This window comes from Pezoporus occidentalis, unplaced genomic scaffold (genome assembly GCF_034315485.1).
Source record: "Pezoporus occidentalis ecotype Australia unplaced genomic scaffold, CSIRO_AGI_Poc_V1 ctg65, whole genome shotgun sequence".
NCBI lineage: Eukaryota > Metazoa > Chordata > Aves > Psittaciformes > Psittacidae > Pezoporus > Pezoporus occidentalis.
In genome coordinates, this window is record NW_026915998.1 from 3,247,999 (window position 1) to 3,274,878 (window position 26,880).

Below are 26,880 nucleotides of genomic sequence, written 5' to 3' on the forward strand. Positions count from 1 at the left end.
CCCTTAATGATTTTTTCATGATTAATCAAACAAAATATATGTAGTTATTTGATCCATTTTTTTCTTCTTGGAACTGCAACTCAGGGCAATTACAGTAGACATAAAGTTGGTACAAACAGAAGTACGTTTCATCCGGTAGCTGATTAAGCAGTAAGGCAAAATAGGAGAGGGGGGTGTGAAAGAATCACACTCCTGAGGATTAAAAAATAATCCATAAAAATGGACGCATGAGGACCTCTGCTCCCCCCAGGAGCCTGATTATATTTGTATGACCACATACCCTGCAGTTGTCTTTTTGCTAGCAGGAAGTTCTTTAAGGTTTTATACAAAACTGAACTGGGAGGGGGGAGGAAACCTTGCCAGAGTCTAATCGGGGTGGTGGTGTGCTGCAGTCTGTGTTGAACTGGAAGACTCACCAAATCAGATGTCATTGACAACTTGTAAAAACCCAGTCACCAGCTTTTCTCACTAAACCCAGCATTTATTGCCAGTTCTTTGGCAGTTGTATAGATCCATGTTTGACAGTGTGTAGCTCTTTTTCAATGTGCAAACAGATATGGCCTTTGTTCACATTACCTTCAGACAGTGGATAAACCTTTAACTCAGGATATTGAACTGGGATGTTAAATATTGATGGTTGAACTATAAGAAAGCTTCAGTATATGTATGTATGCAAAATAAAATATGAACCTAGAAAAGGTTAAAATTATGTTTGTCATAATTTATTATACTGCTAATACTCCTCATTATCCAAGAATACTGAGACATTAACAGTGTTTTTCATGGTCACAGAGATAGAATGGTTTATGGCCATCCTGAGATACCAGCATGTTTCTGTACATGGTAATTCATATATATAGATATAAATATATATAAAAGGAAAAAAGAATAGCATAATTTCTGATAGTTACATGCACATGAGCAGACTTGGAGACCCTAACACTCAGATACCTCCGAAACACTAGAGATGAGCATCTCTTCTCATGGAGAAACGTGCCTGGTATCTTCCAGTCCTGACCGTGTCTGGAGTATATGTGATAGGCTGCTGTCATGCTCCCCAAGAAAGGGAGCTTGAAAGACCATGTAGTAGGAGCAGCCTATGTTCAAGCCACCCTCTGCAGCTGGGGTCGTGGCACTAGACATGGGAGCAGCCTGTTGATGGTCTGAGTGGTGCTGCTGGTGAGTGCAGTGGGGTAGGTTGGCCTTGGCTGGCTGTGACTTCATGTGCGCATGAAGAAGGGGGTGTGTGTGATAGATGGTGCTGTTACTGGGTGTGAATGACCGGGCACATTCAAAAAGCAGGCAAATTCGGTATTTGTTCCTATGAAAACTTCACCAGGCAAACGTTTTGTACTTAAGACTTAGAGATTCTGTCCTGATTTGATAGCTTGCGTTTGGACTTACTGTGGCTTACCCAGCAACAGAAATACAATTGCTGTATGAGAATGCTTTCTGTGTGGTCATAAAGATCCAGAGTATTTAACCTAGTTTTGCATGAAATAACTAGATTTAGATCAATCCGTCATTTTGTGGAAGAAAGAGAGAGTATTAACTTGGTCTTGAAACATGATTAATTCCAATTTGCTGTTTTCAAAGATAGGTGATGCTCACAGTCCTGTTAATTAAAAAAATTTGGAGTTCTCCATTTTACTTCATGCATTATTTTTTAATGAAATAAGTTTGTCTTTTTGCTTCTTATTATGACTGATGCCTGGCTCAATATGCTACAGGCTTCCTGAAGGAAAAGTAGTGTGTACTTGTTGTGACCCTATGAAATGAAGATAAATGGTCTCATGCAAGATACATTATGGGCTTTATGACATGCATAAATATACAGTAGGTTGTATCCCTTCCATAAAAATGTTCTTAGTTCTCTAATATTGTGTTTTAATGCAATTTTGTTAACAGGATGACAAATAGTAAAAATATGTAGGTATTAAAATAGGATCCCAGATTTGTGTGCTGTTCATTCAACTGTCAGCAATTGCTGCTTCTCACAGAGCTATCTGACTTTGACCTTGCTAAATATTCATTTCATGTCTCCACCATTGCTTGATTAAGTCAGGCAACTTTCTGTGTGTAGCTGTGCTTGGCATGAGCCTGACTGCCATGTGGAAACACTTTTTTGGTCAAGGTTAGGTATGAGCAAGACCTTGTTAAAAACTAAACAAGCACAGGAGTGAGGAGATTTGCAAGATCTAGAAATGCTGGTTTTCTCATGAGAACTACTGGTTTCACATCTTATCTTTAGTGCACAGCAATTGTCAGGCCTGCATTATATATCAAGAAGAGGAAATGTCAGTTATTAATGTACTGTAAGTGGCCTAGCTAGGAATGCAAGATGACCTTTAAAATAAAAACCACAAAAAGGGGAGGAGAAATAAAATATATATTTACTTTATAATTGGCTTTAGTATTTTTACAGACAGTGTTTGGCATTTGGGCTTTACATCTTACTGATGCTGCTGAACTCGGCTACTGATAAAAACAATGATGACCAAACCAGTAATTGTCCTTAAAAGAAGTTTTACTGCACTGTGAGCGTATATGGGGTGTGTGCTGTGTTTTTTCTGTCTGTGCCCACGTTGCTCAGTCATTACCTCAGAAGCCCTGATTGAAACCCGCTGTCACTAACAAGCTGCACTGTGTAAGTCACCCATTAATTGACAGGTTGTGGGACAGATTCTGAATGTGCAAAGTTGTGTCTGAAGTACTCTGCAGTACTCGGTGGAGTCATATATTGTTTGATGTGAGCTTAGTGTCTGATCCCATATCTTATTTGGAAAACAAATATTAAAGCAAATTATGTGTTTTTAAAACTGCATTATCTAATTGTTGTTATTCAAGAAGGCAACAAGGTCTAGGGTTGTTTATACCTGTAAAATCCAGGTGTTTTGCTCTTTTGAAGTAAGCAGCAGTCAGAGTTGATAAATGTCTTGGCTGGAATTTAGCAACACAATGAACCCCTGTATAGATATCCCACATGGTATCAATTGAAGCTCCCTTTAAGACCTAATCGTTGGCCCGTGCAAGCAGAGGAAAGCTTGGCTAGACAGATGGAAAGAACTGCTTTAAGAAGGGATCAGAAAAGGCATTGCTACTCGGCTGGCCTAAATCCACTAATCTGATGTTATTATTAGCGATAAGGAGCAGCGACCAGGATAAAATCTCATTCTCTGCAAATGTCATTTAAATAGGACTCTGATATTTTCCAGTCAAGTAGACAGGCTTTAGTCAAATAGTGAGCACTTTATTTGTAAATGCAGGAGGAAAAGAAAAGCTTTAGTTCAGCAAGTTCTTAAGATGTCAGCTTACCAGTATTGATTAATCGTTCAGCAGTGGCAGCTGCTTCTTTATTAAAAGCGTAGCTCTCCATACAAAAGATATCAGATGTAGGAAATGTTTGTTGACAATTTACCTTTCTCACAATGTGGCAAGAGCTCAGTCTGTTACACATTGCCCCCGCTGCAACTCGGATAATACCCATGAAGGAATGAGTTAGACCATCTGCATGAGGTAGAATCGTGACAGCTGGACTCCACTGGAAGCATCGCTCTGTTTGAAACAGACCTGCAAGACCGGTTCCCAGCATGGGAATTCATTCATGGAGAGCTAGTACTGCTTTGGAAAAAACCCTTGGTTTGGCTGTGCATGGGTGTGTTTGGAGCATACACAAAAACATGGTCTGATGAAGCCAGAGCGAAGAATGAGATGGATGCCTGAATTTCACTCAAAGGGATATGGCTTCAGATGCATCATTGCTCATTTGCATTTTGAAGGTTTTAAAACCTTTGATTCTACCCACTGCCAAATCAAATGGCTGGCATGGTAATTTGTCGCACCACACAGGTGTGTAGGGATGTGGGGACTTAACACACCTATGCACAGAAAAACATTCCAAGAGGAGTATTTTCTTCCCTTTCTTTAAATACATTTCTCCTTAGACTTAGGACATGGCTCCTCTTGCTAAATTTTGAATGTCTGATCATGTGGACTTCCTTCGTGGAAGAAGGAAGGCAATTAAAATGCATTTAAGGCTGAAATGATTCACCCTTGGAGTCTCCTTTATGCTGTTTACTACAAAGAAAGCCTATGTGTTTAGTGTAGACTGCTATCACCACCTCAGCTCTTGAGTGCATTTCTAGAGCTAATAAAGTTGAAGCTCACTATTAACTGATTGTAGAACAGTGGAAGCAAATATTGCACAGTGTCCTAGAAGCACAAGCCAGACTTATCCTGTTGCTTATATCTTCTTTACTTGCCAAGTGCAGCTGAAGAAAGAGAAAGTTGCTTTTCCAAGGGGTTAGATGGGATCTTAAGTCACATCAGCATGCATAATATCTTTTCTTATAATGTGAGTACAGTTAATAACCAGATATTATTCTGGAAATTTGAATAGTTTCTTTACTATACACCACCCTTGGCTGAATCTTGTGTTTCCTTTTCTGGCTTTGTCTTTATATCTGAGCTCTCCTGCCATCTTCTTCAGAAGCAAAGCAATTTGACTGATACAGTCTGAATCAGAGGAATTAAAATGGATTAAACCCCACAAACTTGTCTCACTTTCAGTAAATACATAGCTATAGAAAGGAAAAACAAAGATGCTTTTAAATCCTTGTAGCTGTTGAATGTTGAGCACTCCTATGCCTGACTTAGTGCACAGGGGTTTATTGTGTGTCCAATACATCTCATGCTAGTGCATGCTTGATAAGAACATGTCCAGCAGAACCGTTTGTATTAGGTGGAGTTGTAACTATTTGGTATCTGAACTGTGGTTGAATAAAACAATTAAAGATTTACACAAGTCTTCACTGTCATGTCCAAGTCCTTGGGACACAATAAATTGTTTGATACCTTGTCCTTTTAGTTTATATTATCTTGCTTTGCAGCAAACTGACTTCTAGTAATTATTGGATGTGTGAGCCTTACTCCTGGAAATCCCAATTTGTAGTTTCTAAGAGCTGCTGGTCAGATGAAACCCCAAATTAATTCTTTTGCTTTTTAAGGTGTTTACGTGTGACTAATTGTGCTGAACAGTTTTGCAGTACGGTGGTGAAATATTTGTTATTAATCCCTGATCCGATAACTGCAAATTTTCACATTCTATGATAGTATTTATACTTTTAAGGTTTAATAAAATGAAGTGTCCGTGTCAAACATTCAAGCAGTTCAGATTTCACTTGTCTTCTCTTGTTACTGAGACTGTGCCATTGTGTTTGTCTCAAATGCCTGTAGGTATAGTTTGGGGTATAGGTGTTCTGAATGAGTAATTTACAGAGTCATCCAGCAGTAAATTCACCTATTTACCTTTGTGCTGTCCGACTATTTATGGTTAAGAACCCAACTGGGGCAATCTGGTGGATAATGTGTATTAGTTACTGTGGTGTGTCAGGCATTTATTTTCGTTTAGAAATCAAGATTCATTTGTAAATGGTGTTTGGAAAATGGCATCTTCTACAGTTACTAATTCCATTTACTTACCAGCCTGCTGTATAGAAATCAGTAGGTGACTGTACCACATATTTTTGTCCAGGATTTATAGTTTTAAGAGAAAAATAACATTAGTTGAAATGTCAGTAAAAGTATTCACTATTGATACTATGCTAAATTGAATAAGCAGTTCCTGGAGCTGACATTTCTTTACTTCTTACAGTAACTCGTTGAAAGCATATATAAACTTGTGGAAACCAGGGTTTGATATAATTTGATACGGATATGGCTCACCATCTAAATTTCATATTTGTCTTGCAAATGATGTTGCTGCTCTGCTGTTGGCTGCTTTGAGCAGAAACTGGTATTAAGTCTCCATCATAGATCTGCAATACTGCCAGTGGTAGTGGGGCAGCCTGATCCCAGAGATTTAGAATTTTACTCCTAACACAGACTGATGGTTTTAAATTAAGAACAGTCATTACTGACATTTATCTGGTTTTTAAAATATGCAGTATTGTAGCTACTAAGGTAATGAAATGGGGGTGGAAGGAATTGCCCATTGTTTTTGTTTAGCACCCCCAAATACTGTGCATGAGCTCACCTTTAGTAGCTGTCTGCAGAGTCCAGAATTATTGAAGTTTGGGGAACCTTCTTTTCATTTTAATTAAGAAACAGTATTTAAAATACACAGTGTGAGGGCCATGTTTTATTGGCTTGAGCACAATCTAGCAAACACCTTCTGCCAGCAATGCCACTGCCTAGTGGGAAGTGCTCCACAGTGGCCAGTAGGAAATGACTGTAGGCTTGGGCTGATGTGAGAGCACAGAGGGATCCTTTGCAACCCATGGTGATGGATTTTAAAGACACAATTGTGTATTATTGCCTAAAACACATCTAGAACATAAGATGGGTTTGGTGTTAGCTCCTAGGGACCACAGGAATGCAAATTGAGAGTGCTGTATTTATAAAATAAACATAGGTGCTGGTCTGAAGTTGTCTGCTAGAGTAGGAATGAATTTTAAATTACATGTGCCTGAGGCTTTACCTTACTTGCCGTGGGCAAGGCAGATCCTCCAGCCATGGCACTGTATGCACAGCTATGCTACTAACAAAACACTGCTTTGGGAATAACTGAACCTCTACATTTTGTAAAGCTTTTCCTTCTGCTGAAAAAATATTACCAGATGACTTTTTTTTTTCTGCAATCCTTCCTGCATTTTCACTCTGTCATGCTCAAGTTAATGCAGCACAAGGCTGAACTTCCACTCTGGCTGAAAGCGGGGCTCTGCTAATGCCATCTATGAATCTGCAGGTATGAGCCAGATTAATGGAAATGGGATGTTCCACTTTTCCACCAGCTCTAAAAGTGATTCCGTGCCTGGCGGGGTGAGTTGCTTTCTGCTTAGTGTAATTATAAAATCCAACCAGACCGGCAGCACTTGAAAATACCAGCTTCCAGAATCAGCAGAATCAAAGTACCAGCCCAGTCTTGCACATCCTGCTTTTGCTTAGAGTTTCTTTGGTGATGCTTGTGTTTTTGAGAGGAGGATTAAACAGAAATTTCCACATGTTGTTTACATAGGTTTTCAATCAGTAGTCATATGTGGAAGCATGTAAGCAGGACACCCCCCCCCCCCCCCCCCCCCCCCCCCCCCCCAGTTCTTTGTGTATTACTGGTTTGGGATTTTATTTGCTTACAATGCTTTTCCATGCCTGGTAAGAAGTATTTGCTTAATTGCAAAAATGCTGTAGCTGCCGTGTAGAGCTGCTGGTTTGAGTGGGATTGCTCATGTGAGTAAAGGCAAGTTTAGGCCTTTTTTGTGTTACTCGTGCCTTTTCTTCCTAGGAATATAAAATCTCTTTTGGCAATAGTAATGCCAAGTGATGAAACTAACACTGGAGAGTTTAGTATTTACAAAAACTCTGTAAAATAAAGAGCTCAAGAGATTTGATTCCTAAGTCCTGAAAGCAAGTATAAAAACCTCTCACATCCATGAATATATGTTGAGCAGAAATGAAACATTTAGAATTTGCTTCTCTTTTTTCTATTTGTGCCTTTAGGGGGCTGTAGTAGAAATGGAATACATAATGTATTGACAGGAGATATATATTCCACTTGTGAGTAAGGCTCTGAATCCTCTTGGCTTCGCTGTTTCTGAATCATGATGTCTTTCCTCAGTGGAGAGATAAATATGACATTCTCTTCAACCCATTTAGCCCATTATTCATTTATATAAAGCAGGACCAATTAAGACATTCTTTTGTGTGTTTGCGCATTCTACATATGGAGCAAAAGGGAGTTAAAAATATCTGTTGCAGCAAATGTGACAGGATGCTCTCTGAATACTGAACATGTTACTCCTGAACTCCTCTAAGCAGTAAACTGACATTCGGGAGCTGCTGAAATACACAAATAGACACTTGTTTGGTTTTGTTTCCTCCGTTTCTGATGTATAAGATCGATAGTCACCCACTCACATAAAAAAGTGCATCCCTTTCCACTTCCACAGCTGCCTACTCCTGAGTAGACAGTGCAGAATACATGGACAACGGCAGAAGTGATCAAATTATTTCTGAGGTCAATGTCCATATCCCAGGAGGGCTCCTCATTAGGCAGCACTGCTGTATCAGAACGAATTATTTTATTGGTATTGCTGCTTTCTTTCAGAACACGTGTTTTGACTTTTTGTTCAATCTCTAAGAGTTTGAGAATGAAGTCAAAAATAAAATAATAAAAAAAAAACCAAAGAAATTCCTGCTATTGCAGGCTTAAGGAAATAAGCCAAAATACACATTTTCAATTCCAACAACATTTCAGAATGGTATAAGTCTCTGTTGGCTTAAGTGTTTCTTGGCACAAAATGCTGATTATATATGTCTCAAGGAGAAAATCAGCATGTTCATACAAAAGTCTCAATCCCTAGAATACAATAACATGTGGTTGCCACTAAAGATTTGCTGTTGAAATAGATAAGAAAAGTTCTTCTGGATTACGATACGGGGCTTTGCATTGAAAAGCTTTGGTTTTCATTAAAAGGTAGTTTGTGGCATTGTGAAGTGATAAAATGGTATGCAGCCTAATACAGTTTGAATGGGAAGGAAATACAGTAAGATATAAACTAGTTTGATGGTATTCTTCCCAGCAACTCAATAAATATTTAACTATTGCATTGCTGCCTGAAACAAGTCAGTCTGGTCCTTACTGAGGAAGTTGCAATGCAGTGCACAGCTGTTACACAAGGTGTACCTTCACAGTTGTCCAGTTGCAGATGGGCAGCTGCTGCTTGTGCAGAGAGGACTGTCGGGGGGAAGGCAATGGAATGGCCCAGTACGTTTTGATGGGTCAGAATGTATATGCATAGTGGCTGGCTGTGGACCAGTGTAATGCTGATGGGTTCAGGCGCATCACTTTGTATCTCCTGTGTCTGCCAGGATGAGTTTTATGTTTTTCACTGAAGATCCTTTCCAAATCTTAATCTGTATTGTTGCTTAGAACTTCACAGCATCTTTCTGTGCACAAGTTTGAAAATGGCAGTGTGAGCATACATTGGAAACTTCTGATCGTGCGGTTTTGTTGTGTTCCTGTGATGAGTGTCATGGGGTTGGAAGAGGCCATTTATGACAGGTCCAGCTTTCCCAGCAGCTCATACCCCACAGGCACGACTACAGAGCAGCAAGTGAGTAGCCCACCCAAAGGAGAGCAGAGGCAGGGGAAAGCTGTGCTACTTGGCTGGAGAAGACTTCATTTCATCCCTTCTATCAGGGCTTTTGCCAACCCCCTCTGCTGTAGTGTGTCTTTAAGAAAGACTTCCAGTGCTTGTTTAAAGGCTGCAAATGGCAGTGAATCCCCTGCTTTTCTAGTTAAGTTGTTAAAATAGTTATTATTTTGTTATCGTTGAAAATTGATGCTGCATAAACTGGTTTGAATTTGACTGGCTTCAGCTTCCAAGCACTGGATCTTGTTACGCCTTTTTCTGCTAGATTAAATACCCATCTGCTCTCAGCAATCTCTTTCCTATGTAAGTATTCACAGTCTGTGATCAGGTTGCCTCTTAACCTTCTCCTTTATGAACTAAATAGACTGAGCTGTAGGCTCTCCTTGTAAGGCAAGTTTTTCCAGACGCTCTTGTAGCTCTTGTCTGAATCCTTTCCAAGCGTTAAGGGAGGTAGGGAATAAACCAGCTAAGCAGGGGAGGCCCACTTTTGTTTGATTGAGCAGTTCAGTATCAGGAATTGTTCATTCCTATTGAGAAGACTGAAAAGTGCATCATGATGAAGAAGCAAAACAAAGCAGTATGTTTCATCTGGCAAATGGAGGGAAATTCATGTCTCTGTGTCAAGCATCACTTCTCTAAAAAGCCCTGAATTTTCAGTCATTAGCAGAAATACAAAATAAACCTATAGTTGCTTTTCCTTCTTGGTCCCTCTGTCATACATGTTTCCTAACATGTCTCAGTATTGACCTCTGTGGATCAGGTCTCATGACCTCTGATCCTACCCAGTGTTTCAGGTAAAGGTTATGTATTTGCTTTGTATAATGCCAAAATAAGCGTTAAAACAACTGGTTCCCAATAGATGCACCTTGATAACTGCATGATTTTAATTAATTTGAGGTTTATTTTTAAATATATGTTATTTGTTACTTTAAATATACACAGTAGACCACAATTGCAAAACAAGGCATCTGTATGCACAGCTTAGTTGGCTTTTCTGGCCAACTCTAGGGCACAAGGCAGTCACAGTTTTTTATTTGATATAACTGTAGAACCATGAGTAAAGAAAGAACATGTGTCTCCCTCTTTCTGTTTCTCATTCACAATAGCAGAATAACTACCTATCGGCAGACGTAGCTATATCCCCATGCCATACAATTGAATAAGTTTTTATTGTACTGAGATTCTATTTAGTATAAACAACAAATGTGAATAATTGAAGATCTTGGTGAGGTCTTCATATTGATTGTATTGCCAGTGGTTTGTTTGTGCTGAGCATTTGGGATTCAGTAGAAATATGTTGTAAATATGTTCTGCTTTTATGCTGCTCACATTTAAACATAGCATATTGTTAGGATGAAGCTTGAATTATTGAAGAATCCGAACAACTAATCCTCGATAAAATCAGAATGCTTTAAAAAGTTTAAGCGAATCCTTTGTCCTTCACATTATATGACCTGAAAATAAAAGTATACAAAGGGTTTTAATAAAACATAGGCTGTCCTGTGTGAGAGCTCTCTCAAGGCTTTTCATGGAGTAAATGGCTACCATTACTAGAGGTAATGTACTTCATTTGCTTTCCGAAGAAGCTACTTTGATATCAAGAGAAACTCCTGAGCTAGAATTCGAATTTAAACCCTTGCAAGGTATTTCATCTTGTGCCCTGACAGACCAGCAGCTTGTTTGATTCTGAGGTCAGCTGTGTTCTGGGCATCAAACTGGCTTTAGTAATTTCAGAGTTATTTCTCTATTTTTCTTTTTTTTCCTTGTGTCGCTTCAGCAGTGATTCTGAGGTGTTACGTGCTGTGGTTACAGAGGAACCGATGACGGCTCTGTTCAGTTTTCCATTAAAAAAAAATCCTACATATATTAATGTGTTTCTCTCACTAGTTCCACATTTTAAGTGGATTTGTTTTTTATTGTGAATGTGAAACCATACATGGTTTCTTTATTATAACACAGCTGTAGCTGGTTCCCAGAGTACTGAGCTCTCTGAGCAGTTTCCCAAGGGAATAGTAGTAGTACATGGGTGCTTTGAGGGTGAAGAGATCCCCCCACACCCACATTCTTAATAATGATTCAATGGAAATATCTATGTAAAGAAGGTACTATATATACATGTGTGTGTCATGTCTAAAAGTACGTTATGCTTGTCTGTTACATTATGTATTTTGATGTGATTTTGATAAATACTGTCTGCAAAATAAAGCCATCCTTTGAAGGTAGTGGGTCCTGATTCAGTGTTCACTTAAGTCGGCAGAGACCTTCCACTTCATTTTGAAGGGATTTCGTTTTGGTGCACAAAGAGGGAAAGTTGATCCACAAGGCTGTTGGGCTTTGCTTGGGATTCAAAGAATAGAAACTGTATACTGGAATGTGGTACTTGCCTTTAGGCACCTGGAGGAGATGATGACCCAGTGGAACTAGAAACAAATGCACTCTTCTCGTTTTTGCAATTTCTATTTCCATGTTGTATGAGAAAAGTGTAGCCCGTTAAGCTCATTGTTTCATCTGCAAGCCTCCTTTCCTCTCCTTGCTTTAAAACACTGCAGCAGTCTCAACACAAAAGATATCTATTTGCCTCCTGGGTTTCTCAAGCACTTACATGTGCAATTTTTACATGGTATGTTTCTTTTAAATTTTACTCTCTGGCAGCCCAGGTGGTGGGAAGTGTAAGCTGCGGGCATTAAAGAAACTGGTGCAGTGTAAACGCATCTGCACATCTATACCTTCCCTGAAATCTGGCTCAACTGAACCAAAGAAACCTTCAGCAAAGCTGTCCTCTTTGGTGTTTAACACTGCAACCTTGTGTTGACAAGTAAAGGTATGAGCACTAAAGATAAATGTCACCTCTCCTCCCCTTGTTTTGGCACTAAGAAATGCCATTGTCTTAATGTATAAAATTCTTATGTTTGGCATGGCACACAGGTTTCATTTTGAGGCAGGAATATGGCTGCTCTGTTGTAAGCATACCTTGATTTTGTTTGTTGGTAGGTGTAAAACAAGGATTGGAATTTCATCAGGTACCATAACCCCCTGGGTTTGTGTAATTATACTTGCTGCATGCAAAGGACTGGCAGGTAAATGCATCAAGTGTTCATACTGGCCACTGGTTTCTTAGGTATAAACAAAACCTTTTCGACTCCCAGTTTTCAAGGTCAAGTAATATGCAAGAAAACTTACTTCTAGTTGATGAGTGAGGGATTATATGCTGACCTGCCTGTTGGTTGGTGTTTATGAGTTGCTCAGCTGACAATAGGTTTGCTTCAATAGTGCACATTCTGTGTTACTGCACAAATAATAGTAGTATTTCCAGTTCCAATCCAAATTATGGTGATTACTGAACTGCTGATAACTCTTCCAATTTCCCAGTCTTTTCCCTGGAAAGCTCTTTTTCACTGCCATAGGTCTCCATGTGCTTCCCTGCAGTCTTGCTCCTCTCCAGTAGGGTTCTTTCAGAGTTTGCTGGATAAGGAGGATAATTTGCTTTCCTGTCTTGTTTTGCTTGTCCACAGAGACAGGCTGCTCAAAAGAAGAGAGACCTAACCTGGTGCATCAAGATGCAGCAACTAGTAACTATCATTAGTTCTGAGTTTGAACCTCCCGGCGCTGACCTGCACGGTCTTCAAGAATAGCAAGATTGATGTGTCTGTTGCTAGTTTAACATGCCAGCCTAGCCTGCTTCCATACTGAGTTGTAGCGTTATTATCCTTCAATGACAGATATGTGCAGTGATGGTGATCTTTGACCTGCATAAAATAAGTCAAAGGAACAAAGCAAAACTTCAAAGAACACAAGTGCGCCCAACACTTTCAAGCTTATGAGAACAATATACTGTTAGCATGAGTATTGTGGAGATTTAATCGTTTCATCCGTACCTTGGCATATTTTTGTAATTAGAAATCAGACAATCCTTTTAATTTTAGAGCTAGAATATCTCCTTTTTTTTTTTTTTTCTTTCCTCAGGAATCCTATGCTTTGATTTTCTTTTAACATCTTGCTATCACATATTCTGAGTTATCATAAAAATGTACGCTGCATATGCAACTAGTAAAGAGCACTTACAGTCCTGTTTTTGACAGAATGAGTTGTTTAAGCCAGCTGCAGTAAAATTTTCTGGATTCGGACTAATGATCAGGAGAGTGATTGCAAATTCTAGAACTTTCTGATGTAGGGAGCCAGCAAACAGCTATAGCTGTTTTATAAACCCTAGAACAAATGCTTCCTAGAATGTACTTTGTTCATTTATTTCATATCATAAGGATAGTTTTCTTTTAATTATTTATGATAATAAACTTCTGAGTAAAGGCGTTCTGCTATATTTTGTAATGATAATGAAACTTGAGTGATGCGGGGCCTCTCCACAGCATCCTGATATTAAACGTGTCTTGAAAACAGAATGCGGAGTTGGTCATGTGCTCTTTTAGGATTTTTTTGCTATTTAAGTGGGGGTTGAAAGCTTGTTTTCTTCTGCTCTCCTGCCATTCCCTTCCCCTCAAGATAAAACAGGGGCCTAATGCTGTTTCATGTATCAGAAATCCACACTGTTAAAAAGAAGCTCTTAATTAAGGCTCAGGATCCCGCACTTTTTAATGTATGAGAGCTTGTGGAAAGCATCTTAAAGAACCTTTCCAAACATTCTCTGCAAGCTTATAAGGAGCATCACAAATTTTGCCCACTGGCTGCCTTTATTATCATGATAAGGGTTGGGGGAAGGGGGTGTGTGTGTGTCCTGGAGTGCAATTAAAAAGGCCTTTGCGAGTCACCTGTACAGTCTTTATGTGCAAATTGTGGCAGATGCAACTCAAGAGGCTGTTCAGTAGTTCATTCCTAGTGCATGCTTTTTTTTTTTCTCTCACTGGTGATCTATTAAAGTAAAAGCTATTGAAGCAAAAGGCATTTCCTGGGGAAATAATGATCAGATAGGAGGAGTTGGTAACGTAAAGTACAAGTGAGGGCCATCTATCCCAGCCCATCATTAGTCTCCAGAAGATGCCCTGTACTGAGGGCACTGATTTACTGCTTTACTTATTTTTTTTAAAGTAAAAAGGATAAAGAGCAGTACCAATTTGCTGTCTGCGTTTTTAACAGTTCTCAAATACCGTGCTTGTATTTCATCTGTTTTAACCTGGTAGATTGATAGGATGCCATACGGCACAGTGCTTACGAACTTGATAAATAATAATGTAGGGAGCATTTATCAAGAATTAATGCCTCTCAACTAGCCAGTTGGAGTACTCTAACATTTGTGTTTTATTAATTTGATAATTATTAGCCTCCTGAGTGCTAAAATTGAAGTCTTACCTTGCTGGTGCTGGCATTAGAACTAGAAAGAGACAAACACTATAAATAGAGTATTAATGGTGACATTCAATGTAGGTTTTAGCCTTTACAACAGGATGCATGGGGAGTATATATTCTGGTAGACAGTACAAATAGAGATGCTGTAATAGTAGCTTCTTACCATTAAATAGGGAGGTTAATGGAGTTGTAGGTAACAGGACTAAGACATGGGCAATGGGAAGTGGTTCCATTCCCACAGCTGCCAGTGGTTCATCCTGTGGCCATGAGCAAGTGCTTTCATCTTTCTGTGCCTCGGTTTCTCAATTGGGAATGTGTATTGCTAGTGGCAGTTACCTGCTTAACTAGTGTTTGCGTGAAGTTCTGAGTTAATGTGTCAGGAGAGCCTTTGTTCCCCATTATTGTTACCAAATTTGTAAATATTAATGGGAAAAAAATGAGCGATTTATCTGATTAATTGCAAGTTCTCATCATTTGGTGTGATAGGCAGTTCCATCTTCTTTCACCTGATGATTTCTGTTAGCATTACGAGATAGAGGCCTGTAAAATGTTAAATCTTCTAGATCAGATCTGGCTACAAAAATCCTATTTATACTAATGCTCTGATGTGATTGTGCTGTAATCCAGTGAATTAACAGAATCATTTTTAAAAAGCGAGCAAGCTATATTCTGTTCAAGGAATGAGCCAGAATCTGTGCAGAACTGAGGAATGTAGTTGGAACAGTTTCCTCAGGATTCATCCTTGATGAGTTGACCTGGCAGAAACCTGTGAGATCAGTAAGTGTTGATACATCTGCTCTCCATAAAGGCCAGCTGACGTATGGAGGGACCAAGGCTATTTTGTTCAGACAGAGAAATGCTAACACAGAGGAGAAAAGAAACTAAGGAGTCATATAAATAGATGCTTTTGTATTCATAGAGTATATGCCTCCTGATACTAATTTGGTACAATACCAGTTAAAAGAACATAAAGCTGTAGTTCTGTCTTCTGACAGAACTTAATGTGTTTAATAACCGGCCTGCAATGGTGAAGAGATCCACGAGGCCATGGCCAGATGACCTCCTTGAGCAGAAATCATTAATTAAAATGTTTAAATCATCAAAATAAGTTAAGGTAGATGTGAAATGTGGCTCTACATGTGCAGTCATGGGGCTTGTAGCTAATGATATGCAGATTGCTGTAGAGGCTGTTGGCACAAGGCACTGTGCGCTCCTGTCTGACACACTGGAAACCACATTTGTGCTGGCCACAGAGATGAGCTATCTTAGAGTAACAGTTGACCCTGTCTGCAGGAACTTTTTACTGGGTGTTTATGTTAATTTTGAGCTTGGTTAATTTTGCTCCTTCCATCAGGTCTTTTAGGGCATGCTGTATGATGTAGGGATTGTGGCTCAGGAGGCCAGGCTAAATCTGTCAATGCACTTGGGTTTGTCTCTCAGGCTTGTCTTAACCCAGGTAGGTGTTTTGTGGCTATAAAATTGTCTCTGTAGGATTGTTTGCTTGAACAGATGTTACATTGGCTTTAGAGCTGTAATTATTCTTTATTTATGTCTGGTTGCTTGAAACTGGCATTTAAAGAATGACAGGTTCTGGGTAGTACAGAAATGTGGGGGGGTTCAAATTACGTACAGTATGTTAATGTGAGGAGAATAATCTACACTGTAAAATCAGAGAATTCTTCCTGGACCCACAGTGTTACACACTTTTTTCAGGCTTTCAGTGTAGGGATGTAAGACCTTCAAGTGGAAAATTGTTAATTTACTATAATGAATTGAAATGTGAAAAAACAAATATTTAGTTAATTGCCTCATAAATCTGTCTGTTACTATCAGAGGAATTAAATTGATAAACAGTTCTTTAAAATTAATTTCCACATGGCAATGTGCAGATTTTATTTTATTCAAACCCCATTAGGTATTTGTATGAAAGAAAACATAAATTTGTATTTCTGTCACATTAAAGAGTGTGTGTGACAAAGCACACATTTCCTACCGTGGGTACTGAGGTTTTAATACATTTGGCATAATGAGGAGAGCTCAGTGTTAGTTATTTTCAAAGGCAATACCAGCTGAAAAGTGGAAGTACATCATACTGTCATGATTGCATCATGTTGCTTCACTGTCAATACAGCTTAACTTGGTCCTTTTGCTGTTGGGGTTAGAGGACCGCGGACACGATGCTTGGAGGTCACATGCAGTTTTGGGCTGTTGCCAGTGCTGGAAGTGCTTCAGGAGGCTGAGGGGAAGGTAGATTCTCTCAGGCAGACTAGGAAGCTTGTTCTTGGTCACTGCCAGAATGGGAGTTCCTGGTGAGAGGAGGTTGGTGTTTTAATGCTACTGGGCCTGTATTGCCTCTGCAGCCGCAGCTCTTCTCCGTTTTGAGCCTGCTGCAGTATCACTTGTTATGAAAGGAGGTGGGAAGCTGAGTGCTCTGGTACTTTAATCACCTAATGACATTATGCCCTGTGCAGTATCAGTTTGTCAAAGTAAGTGGGGCACTACACAAAATTAAATCATTCGATACACTCCATCCTTCCAACAAATGTAATAAGAACAGCCCTGCTGACCTCTCCCAGTGACATTCAGCAGGAGTGTCTCGCGGGTGTATGACCCAGTGTTCTGGAAACGCACATAAAGATAATTCCTTCTTGCTGTATAGTATTGTTAGATAGTCTTAAATTTCAACTTGATGGTTGTCATCTCAGAGTTTAGTGGTGGATGAATGGTTGCAAGTTACACCTGGTCTTACAGTGAAGTTTAATGTCTGAGAGTCAGGCTCCTCGGTTTTCTTCCCTCAGCCATCTCTTGCTTCTTGAATGACCGTCATTGACTCACTTAAACTTTCATTCCCCCAGTTGTTTTTCTTGACAGCAGTTGCTCCTTCCACCAATATAATCAGACATCACTTGCTCTGATCTGAAACGAGCTTTGAGATCCCCCAAAGAAGCTAGCTAGAGGGACAAAATATCAGTGATAACAGTGACCTGCAAGACTTCAGAAGAAGGAGGCTGCAAACACATTTTCATTTAGCTTTAATAATACTTTAATAATCAAAAGAAGAAATGTAATGTTTAATATTTAAACAACATTGCATTCGCTTTCTTCTCATGTTAAGTGAGTATTAAAGCAGGATGGAAGCTATTTTACATATTTTTACAGTAGACTATTTTATTATTAAATACTGAAATGTGCTGGAATGAGCCAGCCTCCAGTGAATATGAGTCAACTTACATTGCATTTTAATATTTGCATGTTGCATAGTATAATATTTCTATTAGACAAATGGCTGATGGTAGGGAATGTAAAAAGGATGCACTTTTGTTAAGTGGCACATTGTATTCATGTTATGAAAATAAGTGGTATTAATTTGCTGATTGAAGCAGAAGGGGACAGAAATACAAAGTATTTAGAGTATAAATAACTGTTATTGAGGATGCAGTAATCCACGTGTCTGGTCTTGAAAATGCAAGGGATACTGCTATGGGATGTGCGCCTGAGATTGTCCAGACACTGAAGAGCGCAGGAGCTCGCTGCCTGTTTGCCTGTTATAAGTGCAGGTACCCCCCAGGTGCATGTGAATTCTGTTCTTACATGTTCAGTAAAATACAAACAATATTGTTAAATCAATGAGGTTTTCAGCCTATGTGAGTGATAAACCTAATTTGAGGTAAAGTGATAATTTTCAGATGTGTTGTGAAACTCTTTGCCAGAGAGTATTCTGTTTGAGATCATTCTTTGGCGAAAAGGCTTCTAGAGGTGTTAAATATAAAGACATCACGTCCTTTGTACTTAACACGTAGCTTCATATGCCAAAAATCTCTCAAGGCAATGTCAGTATTTCGGGGAGTGCTTTGCTCTTTTCTTGAGGGATTAACTGGGCATTTGTGGTTGGCTGTTGTCAGAGGTGGGAGGGTTAAACACAGCTTTGGTCTTACTTTCTTCTGGGAATTTGCCCTTAAATGACTGTATTTTCTTCATTGTGATATTTCTGTCATTCATGAAGTCAGTTATACATGTGAGATTTCAAACACATTCAAAGCATGATTAGGGAAACAGATACAGTTTCTATTTGGCGCTGAAAACTGCAGTACTGGGATAGTCATTTGCATCACACCCACCTTAAAAATTCAAGTAATTTCAGACATGAGATTGTAGTTTTGGCCAGTCTAAATAAGACTCTGTTATGATTTGCTTTGTCTGAAGAAGTGAATTTGCTTTTTTAAGTGCTCATTTTTAGTTTTCAAATCCCAGGGAACATTTCAAACTTGTGGCAGTAACACCTACGTGCCATATCCCTAATAGCACAGCGCTCCCATGTTGAGTTAAATTTAAGGGTGGTGTTGTTTCAGGAAGCATGGTACATTCACTTTACTTTCTCTCAGTGACAAGGTCTGGGATCTGCTGCCTGGGGGGTGTGTGTGTGTGAGTACTTACTGTGGGATAGAGGCAGATTTCATTGTTCCCCAGTAAGTTGGTTGAGATGTTCTGTGTACAATCTCTAGCATCACTTAAGAAAATTGTGCTTTAACTCAAAGTGATAATGGCCTGTGGGGTAGATTTGGAAGCTTATTTGGTATCTCATTTAATTTTTGTTTTCTTTTTTCTTTTTTTATGAAGACAATCCTAAATTTCATTTTATTTGCATTTGTCAACCCAGGATGTCTATGCAATCGGTATCTGCTTGTATCAGTTGTAAATAATGACCATAGAAGCTATGTGTCTCTGACATGCTGGTTTGTACTTAAGACTTTTTAAACACTTGGCAGTGGGTAAAAAAATTTTTGTTGGCAGGAGGAATATGACAGAAAAGCTAGTTTGTACCAGCAAGTTGCTGCTGCTTAGAGCTGGTTGTGTTACGAGACCTGGCTTTTTTGTCATTATTAAATGACTAGGTCCCATCCAACCCTCATTGAATTCACTGGGAAAATTGCCAATAGCATCAGTTGAAGATGAACTATGCCCTTAGAGAGGATGTAAACCTCAGCAATGCTGATGAACTTTGTGCTGCTTTGGTTAAATAATTTTGTCACACTTTACACTCTTGTTTATAAATGAGGAATAAATATTATATGTTTGCTGGAGACATGAGCAGTATTTGTTATGAATTATCTTCCTCACTTAGAAGCCAATGATTATGATAATCCGTTGACCTGCTGACTCTGAATCTAGCTAGAAAAAATAAGTATAAAATATTATTTTTCTTTCCTGAAGCTGTGTAACAAACACCTTGTTGTTGTGAGGCTTTTTACAGTCTAGTGGAAGAAAGCTTAAAATCTGGAGTTTGAAACATTCTAGGTTCTTTCCAAGCTGATGACCATGAACTCTTATGAACTCTACAAACTCATTGCATTGCCTGCAATTTGGTAGTGCCCAAGATGGGTAATATATGTCACAACAGCACGGAAAAGGGGATGTGTGTTTACTTGAATCTGAAATGAAAGTACCTTGCATTTATTTGATTATCTCTCTCCTTTCTAGTAGATATTACTACAACAAATGGAAGCAATTATATAGGGTTTCAACTGAGAGAAGAGTAATTTATTTAGAAGATAATTTCTCTAGTCAAACAGTGTCCTAAGTAACAATCAGTTAAATCATATTAGGCTTATGGTACTATTTTTCTGTGTGTTTGGATCTTTGGATCAGTCTGTATGTGTGCACTGCACTCAAAGACCTGTGTGCACTTCCCCTTCAGTCTAAAATTGATGAATGAAATGTCATCCTGCTGAACTCCTAGTTTTCCTGTTGGTGGTATTCTTCAGCACACGTTAAGTTTAAGAACATGTGGTTAAAGAGCTGCACAGCATGTGAAAATGCTCCAGGGAGTAGAGGTGCCTGTTAGTAAATGAATGCATTTATTAGAGCTGTAGGAATAACAGGGAAGCACTTCTGTGATAAAATACTCAAGTAGTTGAGACTGCTGATTCATCTGTTTCCAGAAGGTTATGTTAATCAATGTTAATCAATGATTGCTCTGTAATGGTTTTTAAATGGTTTTTAATGGCTAGATTTATTTCTATTAGCTATGTTGCGTATCATTGCCAGTATTTCAAGAAAATACAAATGTGTGGACTCCCTTTTTAAGGGAGCATCCTTCAGGTGCCCCAGAAGGTTTTGAGTGGCAATAGCAAAGAAATTTTTGAATTATAAATATGAAAAAGGTAAAAATAAAAGTAGAGTTCCAAAAAGCTGAAAACTCAGATAGTTTTCAGCTCAGATTTAAGAATTCGATCTGTACGCGTTGAGTGAGAATAATTATTTTGCATTTACATACATTAAAATATATTTTCATCTTTGAAAATGGTATGTTTCTAAAAAGAACCTTGGAAATTTTCAAGATTTTTTCATAATTTGAAGTATCCAGGTAAAGGAACTGTCACAAGCATTGTCAGATCTTTAATTGCATCACTTAGTTTTATGCCTTGGGAGTGATGTATGTACAAATACACACTTTGTCGCAGTACTATGCTGTTTTCTGTCGGTGTGTATAAAGAATAATGCATAACATGCAAGTAAACAAAACTGTGTCATCTGTAGCACTAACATAGAATGCTGGTGCTGATGGGCAGGTGGAGTTTGATGGGAACTAGGAAGCCAATAGGAAGCTATGCAGTGAAGTACATTTGAATTATGCTATCAGTGAATTTTGAAGAAACTTCAAGTTCCAGGAGATCAACAAAATTTTAAAACCAACAAAAAAATTTGAACAGAAGGAACTGTCATATCCTGTTAAACTCGTAAGGACAATGAAATTTGGAGTTCAGATTGAACCTTATTCCCTGTTCAACCCACTTGTAGTAATCAGCATCCCCTCACAGTCACAGCACATTACCTGTCTAATAAAGCTTCCTAATCCAGCTCCCATGTAGTTCATTAGATGCCAAAAATGTTCATAAATTTCACATTCATCAAAGTTTGTTCCAGTTTATCCGTGGTTTAGGGGAAGTTATAACTAGATTCCAGGTGTCTGGGAAGTTCATATTAATGCCAGAATGTGCATTCATTTATTAAAAGAAAAAAATACAACAGAAATAACCTCCTGAAGTTATCTTAACTGGTTCTTTTATTTATGCATCATATGTTTACTCTTAGAAATGCTGCATTTTGGAAAGCTAATTTATGTGACTGATGTTCTAATGGCTGTGTGTCTTTTAAGGTCCTTTTGAAAGTGTGGTTATAACCATTTTTCTCTTAGTTTTCTTCCTTCCCTCCCTTCCTCCTTCCTCTGCTTTTCCTTTGGTTTTGCTTTCTGTTTTCAATACTGCAAATCTGAACTGACAAGAAGACTGTAATAGGACTCCAAAACATACCTTGAGCACACATTGTTAACCAAATTACAATTGCTGATGTCATTTACACATGTTGCCTTTCAAAGGATGAACATGTTCATTTAATTTGCTTTTTAAATATCCATAGCAGTGTCCCCAAGCATTTTAATAAAGCAGAAACAGTTAATTATTGCCAAATAACGATATCCAAATATAGTGGTCTGCAGATTGCATTTAAATATATCTGACAGCCCTTCGCTCTTGAAAAGAAAATTGTATAAATTGCCAGTTATTATAATTTTGAATAAGTAAGTCTTATCTTGCCTCTGTTTCTCTATTTCCTGCGCACCCATCTGCAATACTGTTCAACAGCCATGCTTGCAGTGGGACCATTTCTATTACAGAGTGATTGAGCTCTGATTTACACATCAATTACCCAACTTCATGGAGATTTTCATGCTCCCCTAGCTGACATCAATGAAGCATAACTGTGTAAGTGCTTTATTTCATCCCAGTTTTTGATAACTCAGACTGATAACTAATCATATTGAAAGACAATGTGCTATGATACAGGAAACAATAAATGCTCCCCTTTGAAACGGCATCTATTTATATCCTTACTATTCAGGAGCTTATCTCTGTCATCCATTTCTTCAGAATCGTTCCTTCCAAATTCACATTTAAGGAAAGGTTTGGGGTTGCATAATACCAAAAAGAGAAGAAAACTGAGTGAAAATCACATTTTCTAGGTACTTGGGGGGGTGGGATAAAAAGAATGAAGAATATGACAAATACGAGCCAAACCCTTAGCCTTCTAACTTAAATTTCCATAAATTGCCCAGGGGTCTCTTGGGTGTTGTTTTGTTCAGCGACTTTAATCTTCTGTATTCCCTATCAAATATGCTACAGGAATGGCATTGTTTTTAATGCAAATTGTTAAGAGATTTAGCTCATGTGGATAGATAACCAGTGACCATTTCAAGTGCTTGTCTACAGAACTGTTGAACATCAAAGACAGAATATTCTATATTTTAAAATAAATCATTTATCTTTAAGTGCAGTTATGGATATGTTCTGTGCTAGGTGCTTCCAGCAACTGTTCATGCTATGAAGAAGAACACAACACTAAAGTAAATGTTAAATAGGAAAGATAGTGAGGAGCTGTAAAGCTGTTCTATTATGGCTTGATTGGTCTCTGTCAGGTACTAAAATTACCGGGACAAAGATGTAGGTTCAGTGCTGATAGAGAAAGAGGAGTTTCACTATTTTAAGTGCCCAACACCCTGGTTAGGGTGTTATCATTAAGTGAAACAGAGACTTCAGATCAGCAGGGAACATTAACAACATTAAGTTGGTCATATTTATGCTTATAGGTCAGGTTTTGAAATTCTCCTCATTTACTGAAAACATTTTAAGATCCGCAATGAAATTTAAGACCTAAGGCTTCTTTTTTCTTTTTTTTCTTTTTTTTTTTTGTTATAATTTGCAAAAAATATATTGAAACGCCATAGTGCATAGTGGGAGAGTCTGAATGTACCAGGGAAGTGTGTTCTCCTTCCCTTATATAGTATTGTGATACTCCGCTTTTACATGAAATCGGTGGAGGTATGGTGAGATAAATCTGGAGTTATACAGAGGTGAATTCCTGATGTAATGTATTTTCTAGAAGGAGTCTTTTACCTAGTTGATTATAGGGTGAAGTGCCTTTTGCCTTACAGTTTTACTGGCATTGAGAAAGAATTGCCCTAATGTGGAAAAGCAAGCGAATTTTAATGTGATTTTTTAAGCATGGGAATATTCTCATGGACCTGAGTTGAATTTCTCATGCAAGTAAAAACATTCATGAGTGGTTTTTGATTTGGGATGTTTAATGCCTTCTGCAGGCACATGAGTTAGTTCTCGAGGAAGCCCTGTTTCCGAATTGGCTTCTTGAGTGCTTGTGACAAGCAATGATTCCATCCCAAAGTCAGAGCTAGGAAGAAATAACCTTGGGAGAGACATTTTATATCCACAGTGTCTTAGTTTAGAAGCTTGTGTTTATTTCTTGTTTCCACAAATCGCAAACATTTCAGTTTGAGAACTTCTTTCATCTTTTAGGCATATCTGATATTTGGGGGGGGGGGGGGGGTGGCAGAACTAGTACAGGGGGATCTTTGATTTGATCATAGTGTGCATTTCTACGAATTCAGACAAGTTACTGAGAACAGTGACTACTTCTTCCCTAACTTGTGGATAAATGCTGTTTTCCTTGAATGTTGTTCATTTGTCCCCATGGGTGTATTCTGTCACTAGTATAAATCCTCTCTGCTCCATCTTTTTTATTGATTCTTTTCCTGTTGGGCTTTTGTTGTTTTGACTGAATCAACAGAGTGATATGCTGTTCTCATTCATGTTTTTTTTCTGCAACATTAGGTGTTTGATAATTAATTTTCTTTTGTTTCCTACTTTTTCTTCCTATCACAGTGACTACCCCATCACATTTGGTCTGATTTCTTTCTTCTACTCTTTCTCTTGTCTTTCAGGCTCTTGTCTTCCTTGCTTAGTCTTCCGCGCTTTGGGAGACTACTTCAGTGGCTTAGCACATCCTTGAAGACAAACCCCAAATGCTAGGTTTCAGCCTTTAGCTGTTGGTCTTATTTCATCAGCTTTCCTTTAATGCTTCCTTCTAACCTCCTGCTATGTTGTAGTCTGTCCTAAAAGGCTTTTTCTTTTCCCTCCAGATCTTTTGCACCACGTCCTCTCACTTTCACCACTGACACTAACACTGTCTTTTCCAGTGCCCTGAATTTTATTGCTGTAGTTCGTCTTATAGACAGTATGTGTCTGACTTCGTCTCTTGCTGCCAGATCCACATTTTTAGCTTCCAGTCCAAAACCTATGCACATGCCTGCTTTTGCCTTGATAACTGCTTTCTCCTGCCTTAGCCCCCTTCTCACCTCTCAGCTCCATTCTCTGCAGTCTGGTCCAGATTGTCCCTGCAGCCATTGTGGCCCATGGTGAGGGTGAAAAGGTGAAGCTCCATGGATCTCACTGATGATCTGCAGATTCATACAGGCTGAGCACCTGGCCTGTCACAGCACATCAGCTCACCCCTGTCTCTTAGGGTGTCCGTAGCTGAGAATGATGACAAATGGATGTCTGCTGGTCTGATCAGGGTGTTGGAACTAGATGATCTTAAGGTTCTTTCCAACCCTAACTATTCTACGATTCTGTGATTAAGCATCAAATACCGTTATTCAGAATGCACTAGCAGCCTGCCCAATGTTAAACATCCCAAACCTATAATACAGTTATGGTTACTATTCTTTCTGCCAAATCCAGCATGCTGGTAATTTGTGGATCAGTGGTCTCATCTGCTTCTTAAACGTTCTTACTGCTCACCATTTCTGATCTTCTCATATTTTATACAGACTTCCCCATTCAAATTCAATTATTAATGTCATAAATGGTAAAACCAATAAAGCTCATGTATTTAAACTACATTGTCACGTAATAGCTGCCTTCTTTGGTACTGTATCATGGCCTGCAGCTGTTTACTTCTAAATCTCTTTAAGAAATATTTGTGAAAGTCTGTATTTGTGATTTCCTGCTCTCCTGGCTTTAGAACAGTCATGAAGTATTTCTTATACTAATGAGACAGACTGAACTCTGGTGTTCCTCCTGGTATCTGACTGTAGTTTTCACTGACACCTTCACCACTAATCACATATCTGTATTTCACAGAACATTAGTTAAACTAAATATTAAACATAAGTCCCAGAGATTGCATTGTGGCCACATTAAGAGTTTCTGGAGAGCATCCCAATAGGTTCTCAGTGGACTGCAGCCTTAAGATCTAATCAGCATCCCGCTTTGGATTACAGGGATCCAAAGAAATTGTTATCCTAATCTGTGTATGATCTTATAATATTTGACTTTCCAAAGCCACAATCAGCATCCTGTCAAGCATTCCTATAGCAAAAGTACATGTGCAGAGAAATAAGCCAAGTAATTGACCTGACAGGGTGAGCAAAGCACTTCCTTTTGAACTTATACTTTGGACACTTAAGGCTGCCGTGTGACTGTGTGAGTGGAAAGTTCAAACTGAACCTTTATTTTTTGTTTGTTCTCGCTAAGAGAACAAGAGAGAGGTTTGAACTGATGCAGAGGTAGCAATACACTTAGGGCTTTGCTTGTGCTGTAAAATGGATGCTCACAGTTTGGTGGTAGGTGAACAGCATTGGGGTCTGCTGTACTCACTTCTTGGGTGCATGGAGTATATAACTTTCGTAAACACATTCACTAATAGAGAAATACTTCACTTTGTGCTTGAAAACGGTTTTTTCAACCTTTTGCAGTTAACTTTGTAAATAATGTCTTAGCTTAGCTTAATGTCCTTTAAAGTGGTTATGCCACTTTGAATTACTGCTGTTTTCAGTGTTTTTTATTTGTGGTTTTGTAATGTGTCATAAACCATATCTCAATAGTCTTAGAGCCTTTGCTGCTTTTTCTCAGATGGGGTATGGCAAAATGCCTCACTTGGTTCCCTAAATACTTTGCATGCTTGAGACCAGAGCTAGCTTTTAGATAAGAGTGCTAGAACCTCATGTGAGGGGTGAGACCTGTTCTGTGCCTGTAATCTATTATTCTGGGATCAGTGCATTCAGTGGCCTGATCCTGCTTGATTTGAGTGGGCCCACTATTTTACCCTGGAGCTCTGGGCCAAGGTTGCCATTTGGGAAGCCGTAAAACACAGCTCTAACTTTAATGAATAATTCTTTCTGAAGTGGATGCTGGCAGTGCCTGGGCTAGGACTGCTCCTGTAAGCAAAGATTACTTACACAGGACGTGAAATCCTGCTTACACTAGATCCACTCTGCTGGTGTTGAGACTAAGAGTCATGCAGTCAGTGGGTCACACTGCTCGAAGGACTCCCTGGAAAGATCTCCCATGAGAGGGGTGAATACAGAGTGTTCCTGCTGCTCCTGGGCTGAGTTATTCCAGGTCTAAAGCAGCATCCTATGACAGAAAAATTGCGGAGAGAGTTGGACTCAACCTTGTCCTCATCTTCATGTACCAATTTGGGAAACAGTTTGTAGGCATCTATTCCCATACCTGTGTATTTAAATCTTAACTTAGGACATGAAAGGGGGGAGGCTTGTGCTCCCCTATACCTTTTAGTGAAC

The 26,880-nt window shown here is 38.9% G+C and overlaps 1 protein-coding gene across 7 annotated transcripts in view; it reads left to right on the plus strand.

Annotated features, from left to right (window-relative positions):
• Positions 1-26,880, plus strand: part of AFF2 (ALF transcription elongation factor 2) — a 151,233-nt gene that overhangs the window by 89,120 nt on the left and 35,233 nt on the right. The window contains exon 1 of one of the 7 annotated variants that reach the window (XM_062640407.1): positions 15,206-15,224. The exons of the other annotated variants lie outside the window; for them this stretch is intronic. The gene's annotated coding sequence lies outside the window, so the exon portion shown is untranslated. Of the gene's footprint in view, positions 1-15,205; positions 15,225-26,880 lie in introns of those variants that run through there. 7 annotated transcript variants of the gene reach the window in all.